The sequence below is a fragment of the Malania oleifera genome, chromosome 9 (genome assembly GCF_029873635.1).
Source record: "Malania oleifera isolate guangnan ecotype guangnan chromosome 9, ASM2987363v1, whole genome shotgun sequence".
NCBI lineage: Eukaryota > Viridiplantae > Streptophyta > Magnoliopsida > Santalales > Ximeniaceae > Malania > Malania oleifera.
The window spans coordinates 6,978,814-7,001,779 of record NC_080425.1 but is presented as its reverse complement, the minus strand read 5'-3'; the positions used below and the strand labels follow the sequence as shown (position 1 = coordinate 7,001,779).

The 22,966-nt window shown below is 36.9% G+C and overlaps 1 long non-coding RNA gene and 8 other non-coding genes across 9 annotated transcripts; all 9 read left to right on the top strand.

Moving 5' to 3' along the window:
• The first annotated feature begins 15,759 nt into the window (after positions 1-15,759).
• LOC131163887 (uncharacterized) lies at positions 15,760-19,426 on the top strand. The gene is made up of 2 exons (XR_009139169.1): positions 15,760-16,290; positions 18,830-19,426. It is a non-coding gene; the product is annotated as an uncharacterized LOC131163887 (long non-coding RNA).
• On the top strand, positions 15,969-16,058 carry LOC131165160 (small nucleolar RNA U61). The gene has a single exon (XR_009139480.1). It is a non-coding gene; the product is annotated as a small nucleolar RNA U61 (small nucleolar RNA).
• On the top strand, positions 16,216-16,301 carry LOC131165164 (small nucleolar RNA snoR14). The gene has a single exon (XR_009139484.1). It is a non-coding gene; the product is annotated as a small nucleolar RNA snoR14 (small nucleolar RNA).
• Positions 16,540-16,631, top strand: LOC131165153 (small nucleolar RNA Z101). The gene has a single exon (XR_009139474.1). It is a non-coding gene; the product is annotated as a small nucleolar RNA Z101 (small nucleolar RNA).
• LOC131165152 (small nucleolar RNA Z101) lies at positions 16,999-17,091 on the top strand. Its single transcript, XR_009139473.1, has one exon. It is a non-coding gene; the product is annotated as a small nucleolar RNA Z101 (small nucleolar RNA).
• On the top strand, positions 17,349-17,444 carry LOC131165149 (small nucleolar RNA Z157/R69/R10). The gene has a single exon (XR_009139470.1). It is a non-coding gene; the product is annotated as a small nucleolar RNA Z157/R69/R10 (small nucleolar RNA).
• LOC131165150 (small nucleolar RNA R11/Z151) lies at positions 18,637-18,721 on the top strand. Its single transcript, XR_009139471.1, has one exon. It is a non-coding gene; the product is annotated as a small nucleolar RNA R11/Z151 (small nucleolar RNA).
• Positions 18,839-18,948, top strand: LOC131165151 (small nucleolar RNA Z152/R70/R12). The gene has a single exon (XR_009139472.1). It is a non-coding gene; the product is annotated as a small nucleolar RNA Z152/R70/R12 (small nucleolar RNA).
• On the top strand, positions 19,159-19,281 carry LOC131165161 (small nucleolar RNA snoR80). The gene has a single exon (XR_009139481.1). It is a non-coding gene; the product is annotated as a small nucleolar RNA snoR80 (small nucleolar RNA).
• Positions 19,427-22,966: the final 3,540 nt, after the last annotated feature.

Genomic DNA, 22,966 nt, shown 5'->3' with positions numbered 1-22,966 from the left:
ACTAAGCAAACCTCTCTCTCTCTCTCTCTCTCTCTCTTCATTTTTGGGCCAGTTTTACGTTGGATCGACAATCCGAAGTCACCACGATACTCCTAGGGAAGTTCTCTCCAAATCTGGTAGAGCGGATCGTTGGTGAAAGCAAGTTGGAAATCATCCCTAAGTTGAGGTAAGACTTTTTAAGCCAAATTTAGTCTTACGACAGTTATATGAAGTGATATACACGTAGAAATACTTAAGTTTAATACTAGAGGTTTTCAGTTTCAGGGTATTGATTAGGAAACCCTAAGGGTGTGAGATTAGAGTTTATATGAGCTTTTCTCAGTAGTCAGGTAAGGGAATAAACTAAAGCAGTTACTTTCTTTCAAATTATTGTCATTTATGAGAAAGGTTATTTTCAGGAAAAGCAGATATTATATCTGTATATTATAAAGGAAATGTACGTTTGCAAAAATACTGCTATATGTCAAAATGTATATATATATATATATATATATATATGAGATGCCAGAAAATATGATTTTAAAATGCAATGTATGGTTTTATACAGCAAATTTGTGGCATGAATATTATTTTACATGGAAGAATAGCATGATATGATGATGTTATGAATGCAGTATGATTTGGGAAACTATGAAAGTATGCAGTACATTATGATTCTGACAAATATATGATTAAATGATTATTTTCAAAATGAAGTATATATGTATGATTTTGGCGCAAGGCCATATCGGCACGAGGCCGTATTTATGTATGAACGGCACGAGGCCGTATTTATGATATATTCGGCACGAGGCCGTAATTATGAAAGATGTTATATAATCATGTACTCGGTACCGTTGCTATATAGATCAGATATCTATGTTCAGATTAGTGCTAACCACCCCACGAGTGGGTGGGAGATGGATAGTCGATGTGGCTTTCAGTAGAGTGTGGACGTCCACTTGGCAGTCCGGACCAGGGTGTGACGGGCTCATCGTACTTACAGACATATTTGACTCGGCAGTGGTCGGCCAACCATTGTTGGGTCTCGCCTTCGGGTTGCACAACCCGTTATGGGAGGTAATACATGACATTAGCTAGCTATTCATCCTTGGTATATTTTCAGTATTACCGTTATAGCAGATGTTTTATGTACGTTATGAGTTATTAGCAAATATGAAAATGTATGATTATTCAATATGATATGATGAATGTTTTCCGATTTATGAAATGTACTGTATATGTATAATTGCATTAAATGTTCATGCTGTCACACAACTGTATTTAGTTTATTTTCCCTTACTGAGAAGTGTCTCACCACCAACATTAATATATTTTTTAGGAGACCCTAAGTGACCCGCGGGTCGTGGCCGCCGTTGAGTTAGGAATATTACCCCGTTAGGAGGGTAATATTTTGTACTTGAGTCAGAATTATTTAGTATTTGACCCTAAAGTTATTTTAATGTTTTGGAGGATGTATATAAATACAGTTTTATGATGTTTTAGTAAACTTTGGTATTATGTTTTATGGATGGATGTTTTAGATTTTATACTTGCTGCTGCTTAGGTTTCCACTGTGATTGATATATGTCCCCGTTACCCACGGGTTCGGGTCGACTTTTCCATTCATTATATTACATTTTGTGTTAAGAAATTGAGGTTGCTACAGTTTTGTTTGACACAGGTGCCACCCACTCTTTTATATCGGCGGGGTATGTCAGAATAATTGGAGTAGAGACACAACTACTAGATGTAGAATTATATGTGGGTACGCCGATGGGATCTGTGGTAAAATGTAGGAAAATGTTTCGGAATTTTCTAGTAAGTATTCAAGAGAGAGTGCTGTTAGCCGATCTTGTGGTCCTAGATATGTAGGGGTTAAATGTAATAACCCGAAAAAAAAATAATTAATTAAAATTATTAATTAATTAATTGGTTAAACACTATTAAATTAATGTATTAAATAAGCAAATAAAAATAAATAGTATGAAAGAGAAAAAATTAATTGGAATAAAGATATGTATATATATATATATATATAAGTAAGTTTAATATATATATATTAGAAAGCTTCTTGAGGAAGCTGCAGAGATTCAGATTGAAATATGAATTTCAATTGCAGAGGCACCCCCCAGCGCTCCGTCGCCTCTTGGTCTCCATCTCTCTCTCTTCCCTCATTTCTCGACGAGTTTATGGCGGATTGGAAAATGGAAGGTACCGTTGGATTTAATGAAAAAATAAATTGTGTTATATGTACGTGTATATGTTTCGATATGGGTAAAATGTCAACTGTTTAAATTGTATTTTTTTTCGAGTTTAGAGCTGTTTATTAGATATGTATATGTGAAAATGAACGAATGAAAGTGGAATGAATTTTCTGATGAATTAAATAAGAAATGAAATGTATTTTGAGCATGTAAATGTTAAATGTGGGTTGGCTTATTTTATGAGAAATATGTATGAATTTTACTACTAAATTGTGTGACATGAGAATTTGTGCAAATTATATGTTAAATGTATGAGATGCAGGGTAAGTAAGTAAGACATTATGAATAAAATGTGACATGGACTATGTTGCTTGTGTGTGCTAATGCAACCATGTAAACAACTGAAAGATGCTGGGTAAAACAGTTGAAAGATGTTGGGTAAATGTACGACAGCTGAAAGCCGGGTTAGTAGATCTAGCTCATTTATATGTGGACTAATTGTTAGCAAATTCTAGCGCATTTCTATGTGAACTAACTGATGACGGCTAAAGAGCGGCTGTAGTACAAATGAATGAAATGAAAATGTTATGAAATGAAATGACAAGGAATGACAATGCAATGAAATGAAATATGAAACGTAAATGATACAAATGGGAAAGAGTCACTTAAAGTGAAACGCAAGGAAATGTTAAGTTATGAACATGAAAAAATGTGAATGATTGAATAACGATGGAAATAATGATGTATTATGATATTAGAAGTATCTATGTACGTAGAATATGATGTGATTGGGCGAGGCATACTCTTCACCTGAGGGCTTGCTGAGTAAGGCAAGTGCACTAGTAGTTACAGATGTGGCAGTAGTCGCATAATGTACAAGGGCAGAGGGAACCTACTTGTATGGGTGGGTAGATTTCCCTATCCTTAGGGCCTTCGCCGATAAACTTTTGTATGAACTGTGTGAGTACGAGATCAATATAACACTTGAGGGCTTACTGAGTAAGGTGAGTGCCCTGGTATACTTTAGCTGCGACCTTTGGGTTGCCTAAATATCATAGCAAAGGGGTGCTACTTGTATGGGCAGGTAATCACCCCTATCCTCGGGTAATCTCGTGGGTTAAACATTTACATGTGTTTGATTAGGTTGAGGGAATGATTTCAGAAATTATGTTAACGATTTTCAAATGTTAAATAATATGTCATATATAAACTCATGTTGGCCACACACTGTTTTAATATATTGTTTCTTCCCTTGCTGAGATGTGTCTCACCCGAATATGAAATTATCTTTTTCAGGAGTTCCTCGAGATCGAGCTTAGAGAGCTCGAGATTTTATAGCATTTTTGGTAAATAGAAAGAGAAAATGGCATATTTTTATGTTAATTATGATATGCATATTTTATGTTTTATGATTTATGTTTTAAGTTTTATAAGATATGGATGGTTGTGAAACATACTGATATTTGTGGATAATGTTTTGGAGACATGTATATATTTGAATACAGGTGGATGATCAATTTATTATGGTTGGTAATTAGAATTAGTAAACTTTGGTATTATGTTATATGGAGATTAAGTTTATGTTTTCCGCTGCGTATATATTGATTATGGATTATCAAGTATAGCGCACCGAACCCGGGTTTAAGGGTTCGGGGCGTCACAACTGGCTAGCTACTCATCACGCTAGTATAGATTGTCACCAGAAAGCAGTAATTTTTAGACCCCCAGATGAACAAGAGTATAGATTTGTGGGTTCACGTGTACGTGCCATGCCACAATTGGTGTCGGCTATTCAAGTGAGGAGGTTGCTACAGGGTGGTTGCTAGGGGTATGTTGCATACATAAAAGAATTACCAAAAGAAGAGTTGAAACAAGCTGACATACCCGCAGTAAGGAAGTTCCCAGATGTCTTTCAAGAAGAATTGTCAGGTTTGCCACCTGACCGTGAGATTGAGTTTACTATAGATTTGTTGTCGGGGTCTGCACCAATATCTAAAGCACCATACCGTATGACTCCAGCCGAGTTAAAAGAGTTGAAAGATCAGTTATAGGAATTGCTGGACAAGGGGTTTATCAGGCCCAGTGTGTCGCCCTGGGGAGCGCCAGTTCTATTCGTAAAAAAGAAAGATGGAACCATGAGATTGTGCATCAATTATAGGGAGATAAACAAACTCACAGTCAAAAATAGATATCCTCTCCCTAGGATTGATGATTTATTTGATCAGCTCCAGGGGACCCAGGTTTACTCTAAAATTTACTTGCGGTCAGGTTATCATCAAGTGAAAGTTAAAGCAGAAGATATTTCAAAGACCGCATTCTGAACCAGATATAAGCATTAAGAGTTCTTAGTGATGTCATTTGGGTTGACTAATACACCAGCAGTATTTATGGTTCTAATAAATCAGGTGTTCCATCAATATTTAGACCAGTTTGTGGTTGTATTTATTAATGATATACTGGTCTACTCGAGAAGTTTTGAGGAGCACAAACATCATTTGAGGCCGGTGTTGCAGATATTAAGAGAAAGAAAACTATATGCAAAATTCAAGAAATATGAGTTTTGGTTAGGGCAGATGATTTTATTTGGCCATGTGATCTCTGAGACAGGTATATTAGTCGATCCAAGTAAAATAGAGGCAGTATTGAATTGGGAAAGGTAGAGAAGTGTTTAGGAAGTTAGAAGTTTTCTGGGATTGGCAGGCTATTACCGGCACTTCGTAGATGACTTCTCTAGGCTATCAGGTCCATTAACACGACTTACGAGAAAAAATATAAAGTTTGATTGGACCGATGATTATGAGCAGAGTTTTCAAGAATTAAAGCGACAGTTAGTTTCAACTCGGGTATTAGCTATCCCATCAAGTGAGGATGGATTTGTGATATATAATGATGCATCCTTGAAGGGACTTGGGTGCGTATTAATGCAGCACGATAGGATTATTGCTTATGCATTTAGATAGCTTAAAAAATATGAGAAGAATTATCTGGTGCATGATTTGGAGTTAACCGTAGTGGTCTATGCTTTAAAGATATATAAGCATTATTTATATGGTGGGAAGTGTGAGATTTTCACGGATCACAAGAGCCTAAAGTATTTTTTTACTCAGAAAGAACTAAATATGAGGCAAAGAAGATGGCTTGAACTCATTAAAGATTATAACTGCACCATTAGTTATCACCCAAGAAAAGCAAATGTGGTAGTTGATGCTCTGAGCAGGAAATCTGTGGGACCAGCACTAGCAGCCATGGAGATTCTGCACTCAGTTTTGATGGATTTGGAGAAACTTAGCATAAAGATAGTTGAGGATAGTCCCCAAACATTTATCGCCAATCTAGTAGTTCAACCTACACTATATGAAAAGATTAAGGCAGCTCAGGGTGATGATGCAGAATTGGTAGAGATGATGGCTATAGTGCGGGATGGTCAGGGAGAGGAGTTCAGCATATCAGATGACGGAACCCTGCGATTCTGTACTAGGTTATGTGTTCTTGCAGATGTTGAGATTAGGAGAACTATATTGGAAGAGGCTCACAGATCACTATACACGATTCATCCTGGCAGTACTAAAATGTACAGGGATCTACGAGAGTATTTCTGGTGGAGTGGAATGAAGAGGGAGATAGCCGAATTTGTTCAGCAATGTTTGATGTGTCAGTAGGTTAAAGATGAGCACCAGAGACCAGCATGACAGTTGCAGACATTGTTCATTCCAAAGTGGAAATGGGATCACGTTTCGATGGATTTCGTTATGAGGTTACCATCAGTGCGATAGGGACTAAATGCGATTTGGGTGGTTGTTGATCATCTAACGAAGACCGCTTATTTCATCCTTATTAAAGTTAGTTATTTCATGGATAGATTGTCAGAAATATATATGTTCGGGAGATTGTTCGTATCCATGGAGTACCAGTATCCATAGTTTCAGACTGACATCCTTGGTTCAATTCATGATTTTGGAAGAGTTTTCAGAAGGCTATGGGTACACAATTAGCATTCAGCACTACTTTTCATCCCTAGACAGATGGACAGGCCAATAGGACGATCTAGACACTAGAAGATATGCTTCATGCTTGCGTGTTTGATTTTGGAGGTAGTTGGACCCAATTTATGTTGTTAGTCAAGTTTGCTTATAATAACAGTTATCAGACTAGTATCGGCATGACATCTTACAAGGCATTGTATGGTAGGAGATGTCATCCTCCTCTTTTCTAGGATGAAGTAGGTGAAAGATGAGTGTTGGGTCTAGGGATTGTACAACAAGCACGTGGTAAGGTTCAACTAATTAAAGAAAGAGTCAGCACCATGTAGACACTCGCCGCCGAGAACTAAATTTTGATGTGGGAGATCGAGTATTTTTGAAGATAACTCCTTTGAAATGAGTTGTGAGGTTTGAAAAGAAGGGCAAGTTGAGCCCTAGGTATATTGGCCCTTTTGAGATACTAGAGAGAATATGGTAAGTTGCCTATAGGCTAGGTTTGTTGCAAGTTTTGTCTAGAATACATGATGTATTTCATGTCACTATGTTAAGGAAATACATTCCCAACTCACCCCACATAATTAGTTATGCAGAGATAGAGCTTAAAGAATCTTTAGCTTATGAAGAAGTGCCAATTCAGATCTTAGATAACAAGACTCAAACACTGCGCAATAAAAAATTCAGTTAGTAAAAGTTTTGTAAAAAAATCATGATATAGAGGAAGCTTCTTGGGAACTCGAGGAACAGATCAGACAGAGATACCCACAGCTATTCCAAGAGGTTGGTGATAGTAGGTAAAGTATAAATAGTCTGATAAAGTTTCTTTTGCAAGTGCATGTAATGATTTAGCTAGCAGGTAGTCTTTTAGTTTTATATGTGTAATCTCCCAAAACATAAATGTAACCGCGGTATTCCTCTGCCATAAGTGAGGGTAAGTAATAAAATAAGTAGACCATTTGCCTATATGGAATGATAGATGATGATACAGATAGTAAATTTCGAGGACGAAATTTTATAAGGAGGGGAGAATGTGATAACCTAGAAAAATTAGAAGGGTTCTCATCGATGAACACATGGGATTCGTTGACAAGGATATAAAAGGAGCTCGTCAACGAGAATATACCGAGAGAGGTTTTTGGGCAGTCTAAAATTCATCGACGAGGGAGGAAGCTCGTTGACGAAATTCCTTAAGAACTCGTCAATGAGATGACGTGTCTCGTCGACGAATCCGAGGTTATAATTAGTGAAAATGTAGGTTAATTTGCAAAAAAAAATGGCGTAAATCTTCCTCTCTCTCTCTCTCTCTCTCTCTCTCTCTCTCTCAACACCTCTCCCTCCTTCTCTCTTCGATTTCAACCCTGTTTCTCGCTAGATCGAAAACCCGAGGCCACCACGACGCTCCTGGTGAAGTTATCTACGAGACTACTGGAGATGATCGTTGGTGGAAGTGGTTTGAAATTCATCTTAAATTCAGGGTAATGTGTTTTATTCAGAATATGCTTTCTCTGCAATTATAAGAAATGTTGTATGCAGGAAAATACGGATGTTTTGTTCTGGGTAATGTAGTTTTCAGGGTGTTGAGTGGAGAACCCTGTGGGTGTAGGGCTAGAGTTCAGTGAGGTTTTTCAGAAACTAGGTAAGGGAAATATACTATGCTAGGAGATTTGATTATGTTAACAAAAATTTTATAGTGCATGTATACCAATTATTATGTAGTTTTTACAGAATATGAGATTATGAAGTATGTGTGGTCTAAGTAGATATTATTTGATGTAGAAATTTTATACAGTTTTCCTAGTATATAATTTTATATAGAATATATAGATATAGTCAGATATTATACAGATAGATGCATGTACATATACAGTTTTATTTAAATAGTTTCATAGACAGATATAAATATACACAGATGTTTATTCAGATCAGTATATATACATATATAGTGTTTATAGAATGTTATGTTTTCCTAAATGCCATAATACTCAGAGTATACAGACAGATTATACAGATAGAAGATACAGACAGATTATACAATTATAACATCAAGATGCTACAGATATTATGGTATTTACAATACATATTAATAGTGTTATGGATATTTTGGAAACATAATGAAAACAGTAAAAAAATTATAGTATATATGTATATTGTAACTTCCTAAACAATACTGATATTTAAATATTAAAGAGAGAGGAAAATGGAAACAGGAATAGAAAGAGGCAGAAGAGAGTGCTGTTAGCCGATTAAATGCAAGAGGGTACTTCGGAATTTTCCAGTAAGTATTCAGGAGAGAGTACTGCTAGCCGATCTTGTGGTCCTAGATATGCAGGGGTTTGATGTGATATTGGGCATGAATTGGTTAGCCATTTATCATGCTAGAATAGATTGCCATCAAAAAGAAGTAATTTTCAGACCCCCGGGTGAACCAGAATTTAAATTTACGGGTTCACGTGTGCGTGCTTTGCCACAGCTGGTGTCGGCTATTCAGGTGAAGAGACTGTTATAGGCTGGTTGTCAAGGGTATGTTGCATACATAAAAGAATTACCAAAAGAAGAATTGAGACAAGCTGACATATCAATAGTGCGGGAATTCCCAGATGTGTTCCTAGAAGAATTGCCTAGTTTGCCACCAGATCATGAGATTGAGTTCACTATAGACTTGTTGCCAGGGTTTGCACCAATATCTAAAGCACCGTACCGTATGGCACCAGTCGAGTTAAAAGAACTAAAAGATCAGCTATAGGAATTACTAGATAAGAGTTTTATCAAGCCCAGTGTGTTGCCTTGGGGTGCGCCAGTTTTGTTCGTGAAAAAGAAAGATGGAACCATGAGATTGTGCATTGATTATAGGGAGATAAATAAACTGACAATCAAGAATAAATATCCTCTCCCTAGAATTGATGATTTATTTGATCAGCTCTAGGGGACCCAGGTTTACTCTAAAATTGATCTGCGGTCAGGTTACCACCAGGTGAAAGTTAAAGCGAAGGACATTTCGAAGACTGCTTTTCATACTCGATATGGGCATTACGAGTTCTTAGTGATGCCATTTGGGTTAACTAATGCACCAGCGATTTTTATGGATTTGATGAATCGGGTGTTCCACCAATATTTGGACCAGTTTGTGGTTGTGTTCATTGATGATATATTGGTCCACTCGAGGAGTTGTGAGGAGCACGAGCATCATTTGAGGCTGGTGTTGCAGGTATTGAGAGAAAGGAAATTATATGCAAAATTCAAGAAATGTGAGTTCTGGTTAAGCCAGGTTACTTTTCTCGGCCATGTGATCTCAGAAGCAGAAGTATCGGTCGATCCGAGCAAGATAGAGGCAGTGGTGAATTGGGAGAGACCGGGAAATGTTCAGGAAGTCAGGAGTTTTCTAGGGTTAGTAGGTTGTTACCAATGTTTTGTGGAGGGTTTTTCCAGGCTCTCAGGTCCATTAACACGACTTATAAGGAAAAATGTAAAATTTGAATGGACCGATGACTGAGAGCAGAGTTTCCGAGAGTTGAAGCAGCGGTTAGTTTCAGCTCCAATACTGGCTATTCTATCAGGGGAGGATGGTTTTGTGATATACAGTGATGCCTTTTTGAAGGGTCTTGGATGCGTGTTGATGCAGCACGACAGGGTCATTGCTTATGCGTCCAGATAGCTTAAAGAATATGAGAAGAATTATCCTGTCCATGACTTAGAGTTGGCTGTAGTGGTGTATGCTCTTAAAATCTGGAGGCATTATTTATATGGTGGAAAGTGTGAGATTTTCACAGATCACAAGAGCCATTTCTTTATTCAGAAAGAGTTGAATATGTGGCAAAGAAGGTGGCTAGAATTTATCAAAGACTATGATTGCACGATTAGTTACCACCCAGGAAAAGCAAATGTAGTGGCAAATGCCCTGAGCAGGAAATTGGGGGGATCCGTGCTGGCAGCTATGGAGATTCAGCACTCGATTCTGGTGGACTTGGAGAGGCTCAGTATAGAATTGGTGGAGGAGAGTCCTCAAACAGTTATTGCCAGTCTTGTAGTACAACCCACACTTTACGAGAGGATTAAAGCAGCTCAGGGTGACGATGCAGAGTTGGCAGCGGTGATGGCTAGAGTACGTGATGGTTAGGGTGATGAGTTTAGCATATCAGATGATGGAGCTCTATGATTTCGTACTAGGCTATGTGTTATGGAAGATGCTAAAATTAGGACAACTATACTGGAGGAGGCTCACAGATCCCTATACACGATCCATCCCGGTAGTACTAAAATGTACAGGGGTCTGTGAGGGTATTTCTGGTGGAGTGGAATGAAGAGGGAGATAGCTGAGTTTGTTCAGCAATGCTTGACGTGTCAGCAGGTTAAAGCTGAGCACTAGAGGCCAGCAGGGCAACTGCAGCCATTGTTTATCCCAGAGTGGAAGTGGGATCATGTTTCGATGGATTTCGTTACGGGGTTACCACCTGTATGACAGGGAATAAATGTGATTTGGGTGGTTGTTGACCATTTGATGAAAACCGCTCATTTCATCCCTATTAAAATTGGCTATTCCATGGACAGATTGGTAGAGATATATGTTCAGGAGATAGTTCGTGTTCATGAAGTACTAGTATCCATAGTCTCAGACCGAGATCCTCGGTTTACTTCACGATTCTAGAAAAGTTTTCAGGAGGCTAGGGCTCACAGCTAGCTTTTAGCACTGCTTTCCATCCCCAGACTGATGGTCAGACGGAGAGAACCATTCAGATACTAGAAGATATGCTTCGTGCTTGTGTGCTTGATTTTGGGGGCAACTGGATTCAATTTATGCTGTTGGTTGAGTTCGCTTACAATAATAGCTATCAGACTAGTATCGGCATGCCTCCATACGAAGCATTATATGGCAGGAAATGTCCTTCTCCTCTTTTCTGGGATGAAGTAGGTGAAAGGCGAGTTTTGGGTCCAGATATAGTACAACAGGCGTCTGACAAAGTCTGGTTAATTAGAGAAAGAATCAATACAGCATAGAGTCGGTAGAAAAGTTATGCAGACACTCGCCGCCGAGAGTTGGAATTTGATGTGGGAGATCCAGTATTTTTGAAGATAGCTCCACTAAAAGGAGTTATGCGGTTTGAAAAAAAGGGCAAGTTGAGCCCTAGGTATATTGACCCTTTTGAGATACTTGAAAGAATAGGGTCAGTTGCCTATAGGCTAGCTTTGACGCTAGCTTTGGCTCGTACTCATGATGTATTTCATGTTGTTATGTTATGAAAATACATCCCAGACCCATCCCACATCATTCGCTATGCAGAGATAGAGCTTAAAGATTCATTAGCATATGAAGAAGTACCAGTACAGATTTTGGACAGGAAGGTTCAGACTTTACGTACTAAAGAAATACAATTAGTAAAAGTTTTGTGGAGGAATCACGCTACAGAGGAAGTTTCTTAGGAACTCGAGGAGCAGATTAGACAGAGATACCCGCAGTTGTTCCAAGAGGTATAGAGGTACTCAGGTACAGCATAATAGTTAGATAGGTTTCTTTTGCAGGTACATGTATTGATTTTAGTTAATAGAAGGTTTTGGTTTTATATATGTAATCTCCCAGAACATAATATGTAACCACGGTATTCCTCCGCCACAAGTGACGGCAGGTAATAAAATAAGTAGATCCCTTTTTCTTCTATAGAATGATGAAGGGTATTAATGGGATCCAACTAGTAAATTTCGAGGATGAAATTTTATAAGGAGGGGAGGATGTAACGACCCGAAAAATACTGATATTTAAATATTGAAGAGAGAGGAAAATGGAAATAGGAATAGAAAGAGGCAAAAAACTTCGTCGACGAACGCTCAGCATTCATAATAAATTTCAAGGAATTGCCAGGGCTTCTTCGACGAGTACATAAGGAATTTCGTCGACGAGCACATAACCAAATTCATCAATGAATACAGGGCTTTGTTGACGAGAAAATACCGAGAGGGGGTATAGAGCAGCCTGAATTTCGTCGACGAATACAGGGACTCATCGACAAATTTAATGAAGAACTCGTTGACGAGGTGACGTGTCTCGTCGACGAATCTGGCAGTATAAATATTTAAAAAACGGGATTTTTAATCATTCTCCACACTCCACTCTCTCTCCTCTCTCTCTCTCTCTCTACGAACCCTCTCTTTCTCTCTTCGATTTCGGCCCCACCAATCGCCGAATCAACGATCCGAAGCTACCACAATGCTTCTGGCGGAGTTCTCTACAAGTCTACCGGAGCAGATCGTTGGGAAAACAAAGTTGAATTTCACCCCAAATTTAGGGTAAGGTCTTTTATCCAGTTTTTGGCTTTATGACAGTTATAGGAAATGATGTAAGCAGGAAAATACTGATATTTTGTTCTGGGGAATTGCATTTTCAGGATGTTGGGTTAGGAACCCTATTGGTATAGAGCCAAAATTTTATAAGGGCTTTTCAAAGTTAAGGTAAGGGAAATATGTTATGCTAGGAATTTTAATAATACTATCAAAGATTTCATAGACACATTTTTTTACCAGTTTATTATACAGTATTACAGTATATAATGAGTATAGTATGATATTATCAGTATGAAAAGTAGAAAATACAAACGTTACAGTATTTGTTAAATTGAGAAAGATAGATATGCATGAAAGGTATGTTTTACAAATTGTTGCACTACAGTTCAGTTGCTATATCTTAAAGTACTTTTAACTTAGTTGTCACACACTAGTAATAGCATATTTCCACTTACTGAGCGTCGATTCACCCCATTACTCTAACATTTTTCAGGTGAGCTAGATAGGCGAGCAGATCAGGCTCGCGGATAGAGAGAGTGTTTGGTCACCCTGGTTTAGGATGAGTTTTTGATAGAATTGGGTATATTTTTGAGTAGATGATGATAGAAGGGCATTTTTGTACGACTATAGTCTGTATATCCTGGATTATGGTTGTATGATATATGTTTTCGCTGCTTAGGGATGGATGTGAATTCACAGATGTATATATATATATATAAATGGTATGAATGTTGAGGTCGTTACATATATAGTATCAGATCCTTGTGGAAAGATTATAGACAGATACGGTTGCAGAGCACCGTAACGTTGTTATATACAGAATAGAGTGCAACCACATATTTCAGACAGTGTGTGGGTACCGTCAAACTGTGCCTGGAGAGGATGCAGCTCCCCAGTTCATTAGGTTGACGGGGCCAATTTGACGAGGTAGCAGCCAATCTTGAGCTTAGGAGTGGATGCAGTTTGGTCGGGCTGAGGTAGTATAGAGTATGATAACTTACTTAGAGGGCCGACCAGAGTTAAGTCTCGCCTATGAGGTGCACAACCCTGTCATGAGGGGTCAAATCGTGACATACAGAGTTCCAGGGAAAGAGTACAGTTATGTATATGTATATGTATACAGTTTTATAACTTTTGTCGTATATAGTATGATATAACAGATGATAGAAAGTTCAGATGATACAAATTTTTTAAGCTACTATACATGTGTTTTACAGATTTTCCAGATCATGCAGTTTTAAATATTAATATTATAATTTTACAACTCGGTCGCCACACATTAGTAATAGCATATATTCATTTACTGAGCGTCGTTTCACCCCATTACTTTACCACTTTTCAGGTGAGCCAGCTAGGCGAGTAGATCAGGCTCGTGGATAGAGAGTTGATTTGGTTACCCTGGTTGTAGGGTAAGTTTGTGACAGTGTTTTGTATTTTTGGGGTAGATGATATTAGAGGGAGTTATTGTATATGGCTAAGGTCTGAATGTACTGAATTTTGATATTGTTTAGTATATATGTTTGTATGACTTGTATATCCGCTGCGTAGATAAGGTTATATATGTATAAAAAAAAAATTGGTGAGAATTTTGAGGACGTTACATAGGCACTTTGGCCGAACCTCGATAACATATCGTGTGTGCAATTTATATTTTCGTAATTTATTTACCGCACGTGTATGTTTTATTATGAATGATTGAATTTATAATTACATAGACAGACCCTAAGTTGCGTAATACTGTTGTTAGACTAGTTGACTTAGGAAAGAATTTTTAAATATCAAATTCACCCCCTTTTGGGATTGCACAAAAGCTAACAAACACCCTCTAAGAAAATAAAAATTTCATGACTTAAAGATTTAATACAACAACGCATAAGTCATGAAAACATTTAAGCACATAAGTAAGAGATAAAATATGTTCTATATAAATCAACTCTTGGGAAATATATATAAGGTTCAAACAAATAATGTTTTTCTAGAGAATTCTAAGGTATAACCAGAAAAACAAACCACATAGATCCTAAAAATATCAGGATATTTAAAAACGAGGATCATATGGTAGAGCCTAAGACACTGTGGCAAATAAAATATTATCATTTATGATATTTGATAAAACACTACAATAAAGCATATACCACAATGAATTAACACAGATCTAAGCAAAAAAATTTGGTGAGCATAACAAGAGAAAGGCCTCAAAGGAGTAGTTCGACAGAATAGCTCGGTAAAAATGCCTCCAAGAGCAGCTCGGTATAAGAACTTGGCAAAAATGCCTCGAAGAGCAGTTTGGCAAAAAACAGCTTGGCCAAAGATGCCCCGAATAGCAACTCGGCTGAAATAGTTCGGTAGAAAATGACTCAGAAGAAATAGCCAGTGAGGTCTGCTCGAAAAAATCTGGACGGAACAAATTTCCTTTTAGAGGCTGCTTGGCACAGATCGCCGAATGGAGCTGGTCAGAAGAGCCTACTCGGCACGAACCTGTGAGGGTAGTAGGACGAAACGACCTGCTCGTCACAGCCTATCTCTCGCACATCGGCTCGGCTAAGCCGTTTGAGCCACATCATTGGCTCGGACCCCATGACCTCCCTCAAATCGGCTCGAATCAGCCGTGCTGTGCCCCTCCTCGGCTCGGATCAACCATGTTGTACCACTCATCGGCTCGGACTAGCCGAGATAAGGCCACCTTCAAAATTTCAAGAACCAGTTTCGAAAATTTGGAACCAAGGAGGGGATAACTGATATGCCCCAAACATATCAGTCTTAAAAGCAGTCCATCTATCATAAAGAGTATTAAGGAGCAGCCACAATTATGGCCATTATCGCTCAAGGGTAACTGTTCTGGAGGAGTAAACCCCATGCACACCCAAGTGGTCTGCGCTCGCGCCACTGACAACTGGCCTCGGCTCTATAAAGGCCATAGCGATTTGCGCTTGCGCCATAACTAGGCAATAAATGGCCATACGCCCCCAGATCAACTTCAACCACTATAAGGAGGGATATGGAGAAGAGGTCAACGTAAATCATTTAACACTCACTCTTACTGTTGTATTTAACCTCTTTGAAGCATTCTCTTTATTTAGGTATCAGAGTGATACCCCAGAGTACCCTTAGTCCTCCAAGCCTTTTTACTTTCATCATTTTCAGGTCAACGAAGATCTGAGAGCAGTCTTGCTAGTCATCGCCGATTTTATTCCGCAATATGTATATTTTAAAAATTATTACTCATGAAATAAAGGAAGAGTCTAATTATATATATATTTTTAAATAATAAATAAATAAAAACTGAAAACCCGTTTGAGACTTAAACCGAAAGCCAAACACGAGGCCTGCGGGATTAGGGTTTATCTGAGCGCCGTGTATGTCTATAAAAGAGCCCCTTTACCCCCTCAATCTTGCTAGCCTTACTCCCTCTTCATCTTCTCTGCGAGATTAGGGTTTCTCTTTGCACGCATGACTGTATGAGCGTCTTGGTTTGTGTTCTGTCCATATTTCAGAGTTTATATTTGTCTGCTGTTGGTATTATTTTGAAAAACAGTAGCTATGATGGAAATTCTCTGTGTACCGTATATATCTCCTCGGAGACGATATGTGACGGCAACACAACCCTCTAAGAAGTTCTGAGCTCATTCTTAATTTTTCTCTTGTTTTTTTACTTTTTATTTTTTTCAAAGATTGTGTTTTTGTGGATTCTGCTATCCTCTCTTCCCTCTCTCCCCCCCCCCCCTTTTTTTTCAAGATTCTTAGATGGCGATGTTTTTGGGGACTGGATCGAGGGTCCAAAGGCGACGTGATGATAGAATTCATTGGTCTGTCAATCCACTGAAACTAAGTGTGATGTTTATCATGAATCCCGACAGGTTCTGATCGCTTTCTCTTATCTCAAGCTCCCTTCTCTCTCGCACACACGAAGGATGTTGTTTCGAAGAATAAGTTATTTTAGGTCTTTTATTTTGGGTAAATTCCCTAGATTCAAATCGTTAGTTGCATACCTTTCTTTTTACATCTATTGGTGTTCTTCATGAATGATATCTATGTACTCGGTATGATTTAAGTTATGTTGATTTGTTTCTGCGTCTTGAATTTCTTATTTAAGAAGATTTTGGTTGGATGGGCAAGTGATGAAGCTCATTATACAAATGGGTAATTTGCGTCTGAAATTTTTGTTGATGCGTATCACCTTGGAGACCTGATGCCCTTCTCCATTGGTTGCTTCTCGGTTTTTATTTTTTATATTTTTTAATTTCTTTGTTTTAATGTTACCCTTCGTCGTTTGATGTTTCTTTTCCACTTGCATAAGTCATTTGGATAAATTTTTTTGCAATTTTATATTAACTCTCATCTACGTCCAATACAAATTCAAATAGGCTTTTCCAAGCATAGTGTTAGGGTGCTTTTATGTATAGCGAGATAATGACAACTTTCTCTTTGTTATATATTGTTCTATTATATTTGTTCACACCTTATTGAATGCTCATATCCAATTCTTCCCTTTTCCTTATGCTTTCATGTTCATCTCCCAAATAGTGTGTCAATGTCTGTTGTCCACTCACATTATGATGGCTGTGATGGGGCAAGTGATGAATCACATATCAGCTAATGGGTAATTTGCGGCTGAAGTATTCCATTGATGCTACAACCTTGGAGACCTGATGCCCTTTTTTTTTGAATATTTCTTTTCATATCGTAATTTAAAATTATATGAAATATACTAAAACAAATACTTCCACTCAGGCCAGTGTATGCAGTGTTGGTCATTTTATCCCCTACCCCCACTCCTTCTCCAATTTCTTGTATCAACCCCAGCTGCTTTATAAACAAATCCCTGCTACCAAGCCGGAACCCACCTATTTGAAGTCTGCGTTTGTAACATAATAGCAATTGATTTTAGGTATTTGTTCTCCCTTGTATGTCACACTTTAGTGCAGTGATGAAGCTTGTGGACTAGAGTTTCTGATCTCTGAGATTCAGTCTCAGAATCTGAAGACAAACCCTTGGCTGTCTGAGCACGCTTGGAGTTGAGCTCTATTTTTGTTTTTATCTTGGTCTTGTAACATTCAATATGCATGTTAGGCAGCAAAGGGTTTTGTCATTTTACGTCTCTGTACCATGTACCAAGCCCGAACCCAATTATTTGAAGTCTGCATTTGAAACAGAATAGCTTGATTTCGTTATTTGTTCTCCTTGTCTGTCACATGTGAGTGCAGTGATAGCAATTAGAGTTTCTGATCTCTGAGATTCAGTCTCAGAATCTGAAGACAAACTCTTGGCTGTGTGAGCACGCTTGGAGTTTGGGGGGAGCTCTATTTTCATTTTTATCTTGATCTTGGCAACATTCAATGTGCATGTTAGGCAGCAAAGGATTTTTTTTCTCATTTTACACTTCTGAACCCAGCCCGAACCCAACATGTGAGTGTAGTGATGAGGCAATTAAGAGTTTCTGATCTCTGAGAGTCAAGTCTCAGCAGAATCTGAAGACAACAAATCCTTGGTTGTCTGAGCACGCTTGGAGTTTGGGGGAAGCTCTATTTTCATTTTTATTTTAATCTTATAACATTCAATGTGCATGTTAGGCAGCCAAGGGTTTTCTCATTTTACACTTTTGAACCCAGCCGGAACACATGCGAGTGCAATGATGAAGCAATTAAGAGTTTCTGATCCCTGAGATTCTGTCTCGTAATCTGAAGCCAACAAACCTTGGTTGTCTGAGCACGCTTGGAGTTTGGGGGAAGCTCTATTGTCATTTTTATTTTGATCTTGTAGCATTTAATGTGCATGTTAGGCAGCAAAGGGTTTGAGCACGCTTGGAGTTTGGGGGGAAAGCTCTATTTTCATTTATATCTTCATCTTGCAACATTCAATGTGCATGTTAGGCAGCAAAGGGTTTTCTCATTTTACCCTTTTGAACCCAGCCCGAACCCAACATGAGAGTGCAGTGATGAAGCAATTAAGAGTTTCTGATCCCTGAGATTCTGTCTCGTAATCTGAAGCCAACAAACCTTGGTTGTCTGAGCACGCTTGGAGTTTGGGGGAAAGCTCTATTTTCATTTTTATTTTGATCTTGTAGTATTTAATGTGCATGTTAGTCGGCAAAGGGTTTTCACATTTTACACTTCTGTTCCCGCTTTTCTCCTTTTTATTTTTTTCCATATTCTGAATTATCTCTTTAATGTTCTATAGCTTAGTTGAATATATATATTCTAACGGGGCTTATGATGAAAATCTAATTATCTTAGCGGATTTCAGTGAGATATTCTATCAATGATCTGATTGTTACACACACTGAAGCCCAATTTATCATTGCTCTAATTGTTTTATATGCCATTATTGTTATTATTATTATTTTTATTTTAAATAAAAGAAGATTAAACATGCTACTTTTATATAATGTGCTTTCAGAGGGATGCGGGTGCTATGATGAGATTAACACCAGTGGGTGTTTTGGGGCAGTGGACACGACTTTCATGGTCTTGCCGTGAGCCCTTCTTACAAAACGACTTCTCCTTCCACTGAGCGCCAAAACCCTCTTGAAAACTCAATTTCATCATACTCTATACATAAAAATTTTCATTCCATTTCGTTTCTCGCCAGCCAAACATGCTGCATTTATGCTTTGCACCATTTTTGCGTTCAAGGTGTTAACTAGAATGTGTAAGCATGTGTTTTGGGGTTTGATTTTTATGAGTAGGCAGGGCAAGAGAATGGTAGAAAGGTTTCATGCGCCCTTTACCAATTCTGGGGGATAAATGGTTCCTCCTGGTATAATGGCTTGGGCGCTATAACAAATCTGTGGCTATCCTGATCTGTGGTTTTCTCAGTGCCATTAGATCCTGGAAACACCTCATACATATACGTCTCTATGCAAAAGGAGTCGTTTACAAATAATTAAAAAGAAATCATTGTCTTTAATTTTGCTTAATTGTGTATTGTTGTGATAAAGGAATCGTTCCTACTTATAACTGATTTAGAAAAAAATATGCATGTCCAATTTTCAAAGGAAACTTTGCAAATTTTTTTTTTCATGATTGGTTCATAGTATGAATGTGCATGTTGTGGGTATCCATATTGTGAAGCAATTTTTTATTTATAATTGTTCTATTGGGGATTATTTGACTTTTAATAGGTGCAAATAAAAGTCGCCGAATCCAATTTTTAGAGAAAACTTTACTAAATTTTTTTCACAATTTGTTTATAGTATAAATGTGTATGTTATTGGGGGAGAGGGGGTGAATTGGGTTTTAAAAGTTCCTTTGAACTGTTTTTATAAATTCTTTTCCCAACTTATTGTAAGTTTAGCAATCACAGAGATGGTTTGAATTTAATTACAATATTAGTTAGGAATCAATATTTACTTTTAAATCTTTATGAAAGAGTATATTAATTTGATCTTGCAACAATTTAACTTAATACTTAATCAATAAGCCAACATAATGCACAAATTAATCAATTAAATTGTGTATGAATATCAGCAATGCTTCCAAGATTTTAGTTTTTGAATATGTCAACTCACTTAACAAGATAAGCTTGATTTTAATATGAAAAGAATTAAAAATTCCAGCAAAGTATCCAAAACTCAAAAATTAAATAAATCGCTTTAAATATTAATGAGTCTTGGGTATTAATCAATCAACCTTCATGGTTTTTGTAATATGTATTGATCAATTAATATACTCCCTTTTGGTTTTTGAAATTCTTGAAAGCTAATTAATTTTTAGCATTTTAATATTTAATCCAAGTAGTTGATATATGTGTAGAAAATTAAGGAGGATATCTGCCTAAAGATTCCACTATACCACTCCTTTGCGGCAGAGTAAACCTTTAAAACACTTTTTCAATAGCGATGCCCCATGCTCGGTATAACAATTCAACAACCCTAATAAGAAAACAAGAAAAACTTTTTATGTGCAAGAATAGTTAAGAAAACTTCAATTTAAATATTAATGAAGAATAGAATTGATACCAAGAGAATATATCACCGTGAACTTTCTTTTGATCGATCAAACTTAGAGTTTATGCTCAAATATCGGTGAGAAATAACTCAGCAAATGTCAGGAAAACTCCAACAAGTATGTGAGCAAGAAGACTTTTGAAAGAGTATGAGAGTTATATGCTTGACTGCTATTATGAATTCTTGGTATTGATTTGATTTGTGAAATCATGTATTTATAGAGTTAAAAAGTCATATTTTTGTATTACTCAAGTTATTTGGAGTGTTTTTCAAGTTTTGACAAAGTTTGAGTCACAAGCAACATAAAATGAAAACTTTTGAATGGTGTTTAAAAATAACCGTTACGAAGGTTAGTCGCCTGGACTTTTGAAAATTAACGTAATATTAAGGTCAGAATAGGGTCGGGCATGAACTCACAGGAGTCAGTTGTTTGAGCCTACATTGTCTTTCCAATTTTAATTTAGCATAATAGTTAGTCACCTGATCAGCCAATGGTCAGTCACCTGGGCAGTTAAAAAAACTGTTTTTAAAATTTGTTTCCAAAAACTCTTACCAACTTGTTTTGATATTTTTGAAAATATTTTCTGAAGTTTTCAAAATATGGTCTCTAAGTCTATGATTAACCCTAATTGAAGTACTTACACAAGACTTCCTTAGGACTTAAAACTCTTCTAAATTTGAAGACTTCATGTATATCTTGCTTTGTGTCCATCTTGTCTTGAGCTTTAATGTTTTTTAAGCTTTCATAAAAATTGTCTGTCTTTGACCTCTTGAACTTCCTTTTGATCACTTGGCTTTGGAATGTAATCTTTCACAATACTTGTGATCTTGGACTCTTATGCTTGAACTTTTTAAACTTCATGTCTAGTTTCTGAAATATCATAACTTAAACCACAATATGTTAAATTATCTTGATTTGTTATCATCAAAATAAAATTCGAAAGTCCTGTTAGGTCGATAAGTATCAATTTTGTGAAATAATTTTTATTTATAATTTTTTTGTTAGGAATTCTTTGACCTATAATAGGTGCAAATGAAAATGGGCATATCCAATTTTCAGAGGAGGTTTTGTCAATTTTTTTCCAAAGTTTGTTCATAGTATGAATGTGTATATTGTTATTTCAAATTGTCATTTGTTTTATATGGAGGTGTGATCAACCTGTGACTTATAAAATTATTTTAAAATAAGTGATAATCAAACACAAATTTATTACATTATAATTAAAATATCATATAAAAACTAAACACAATAATTATAATGGATGGAAAATGGAAAATGTGAAGTTCAACAACTTTAGTACTCACTGTCATTATTGAACTCGTTATACATCTTGGAGTCTGATAGGTATGCCAAATGTTAGTAGGTCCTCTTGACCTTTGGGTGCTAAGCTAAATCATAGTTGTTATCAAGTGCATACATTGTAGCCAAGTTATGGAGAGAGTGACGTGCTTGTCACGACAACATTTTATTATTCTCACGATAGAAACACTGCATTGTTTTGTTGAGCTCAATTTAATTCTAAACACGTGGAGTTTCAGTATTGAGGCCATTATCATTCTTAATTCTTGCACAAGCGAAGGTTGTAAAGTGATCCATCGACTAAATGCCTTCAATGCCTTTATAATACTAATCAAAAGTTACCCTCCAAACGTTCATGATCCCTACCAAGTTCTTGTCATTATCAAGAATCCAATGTCATTTAGCCACACACCTCAAATGAATAATGATGTTCCAAAATTCCTTATCTAATGGGAAACAAAATTCATTAATAAAGAGATATTGCATGTTTTGTAATGCCTACACTTGAAGTCACTTCAATCTGATAGGTGAAGTCACTTTTTAGTTAGTTGCCTTTCTGATGTGGATACCAATTCATGTGCCATCTATAGAATGGAATGTCAATTATGTCATAGAAGCATACAAAGGATTTTCATCTAAAATTCTTTGAACTATTTCCTTACATTCAAGCTCTATAAGAAAATTCATTTTAGAGACCGACGACGGATAAGTGGAGCACCTAGGTGAATGCATTATTCATGAAGGCGGTTGAACTCATCTTTACAATTTTACCATTCTCTCATAATTCCCCAAAAAATCATTGGCTTATTAAACTTTGCTTCCTCATAATCAACATCCATCAGTTTTAACATTGATGACATTCTCATGTTAGGTTTATTCTTAAGCCACATTGTCATATTAGGACTCTAATGTGGAAATTGTTATAGGGCATGAGGAAATTTTAAATAGATTAAGAATATGATTTGAAGGGGGCTCGTGAGTACGGAGATCACAAATCAACTTCATTTCATGGCAGAAGAATAGGCTGAAGAATAGGGTATTTAATTTTACCCGACCTTACTTGCACATGTATCCTACACTTGTGTAGCAAAAATATATTGATCTCACCTAAAATTTTTAACCTCTTTTGAGGTTTGAATTTCATAAACCTCTCTTTAGGTTTGTAAAAAAGACACAAACCGTTTTTTATATTTTGTAAACAGACAAGTCTTTTAAGAGATATAAGTGTTCAAAAATATCAAATATTGTCAAAGGGAAATTAATGTCACTTTTGAAATTTCAAGGGAGG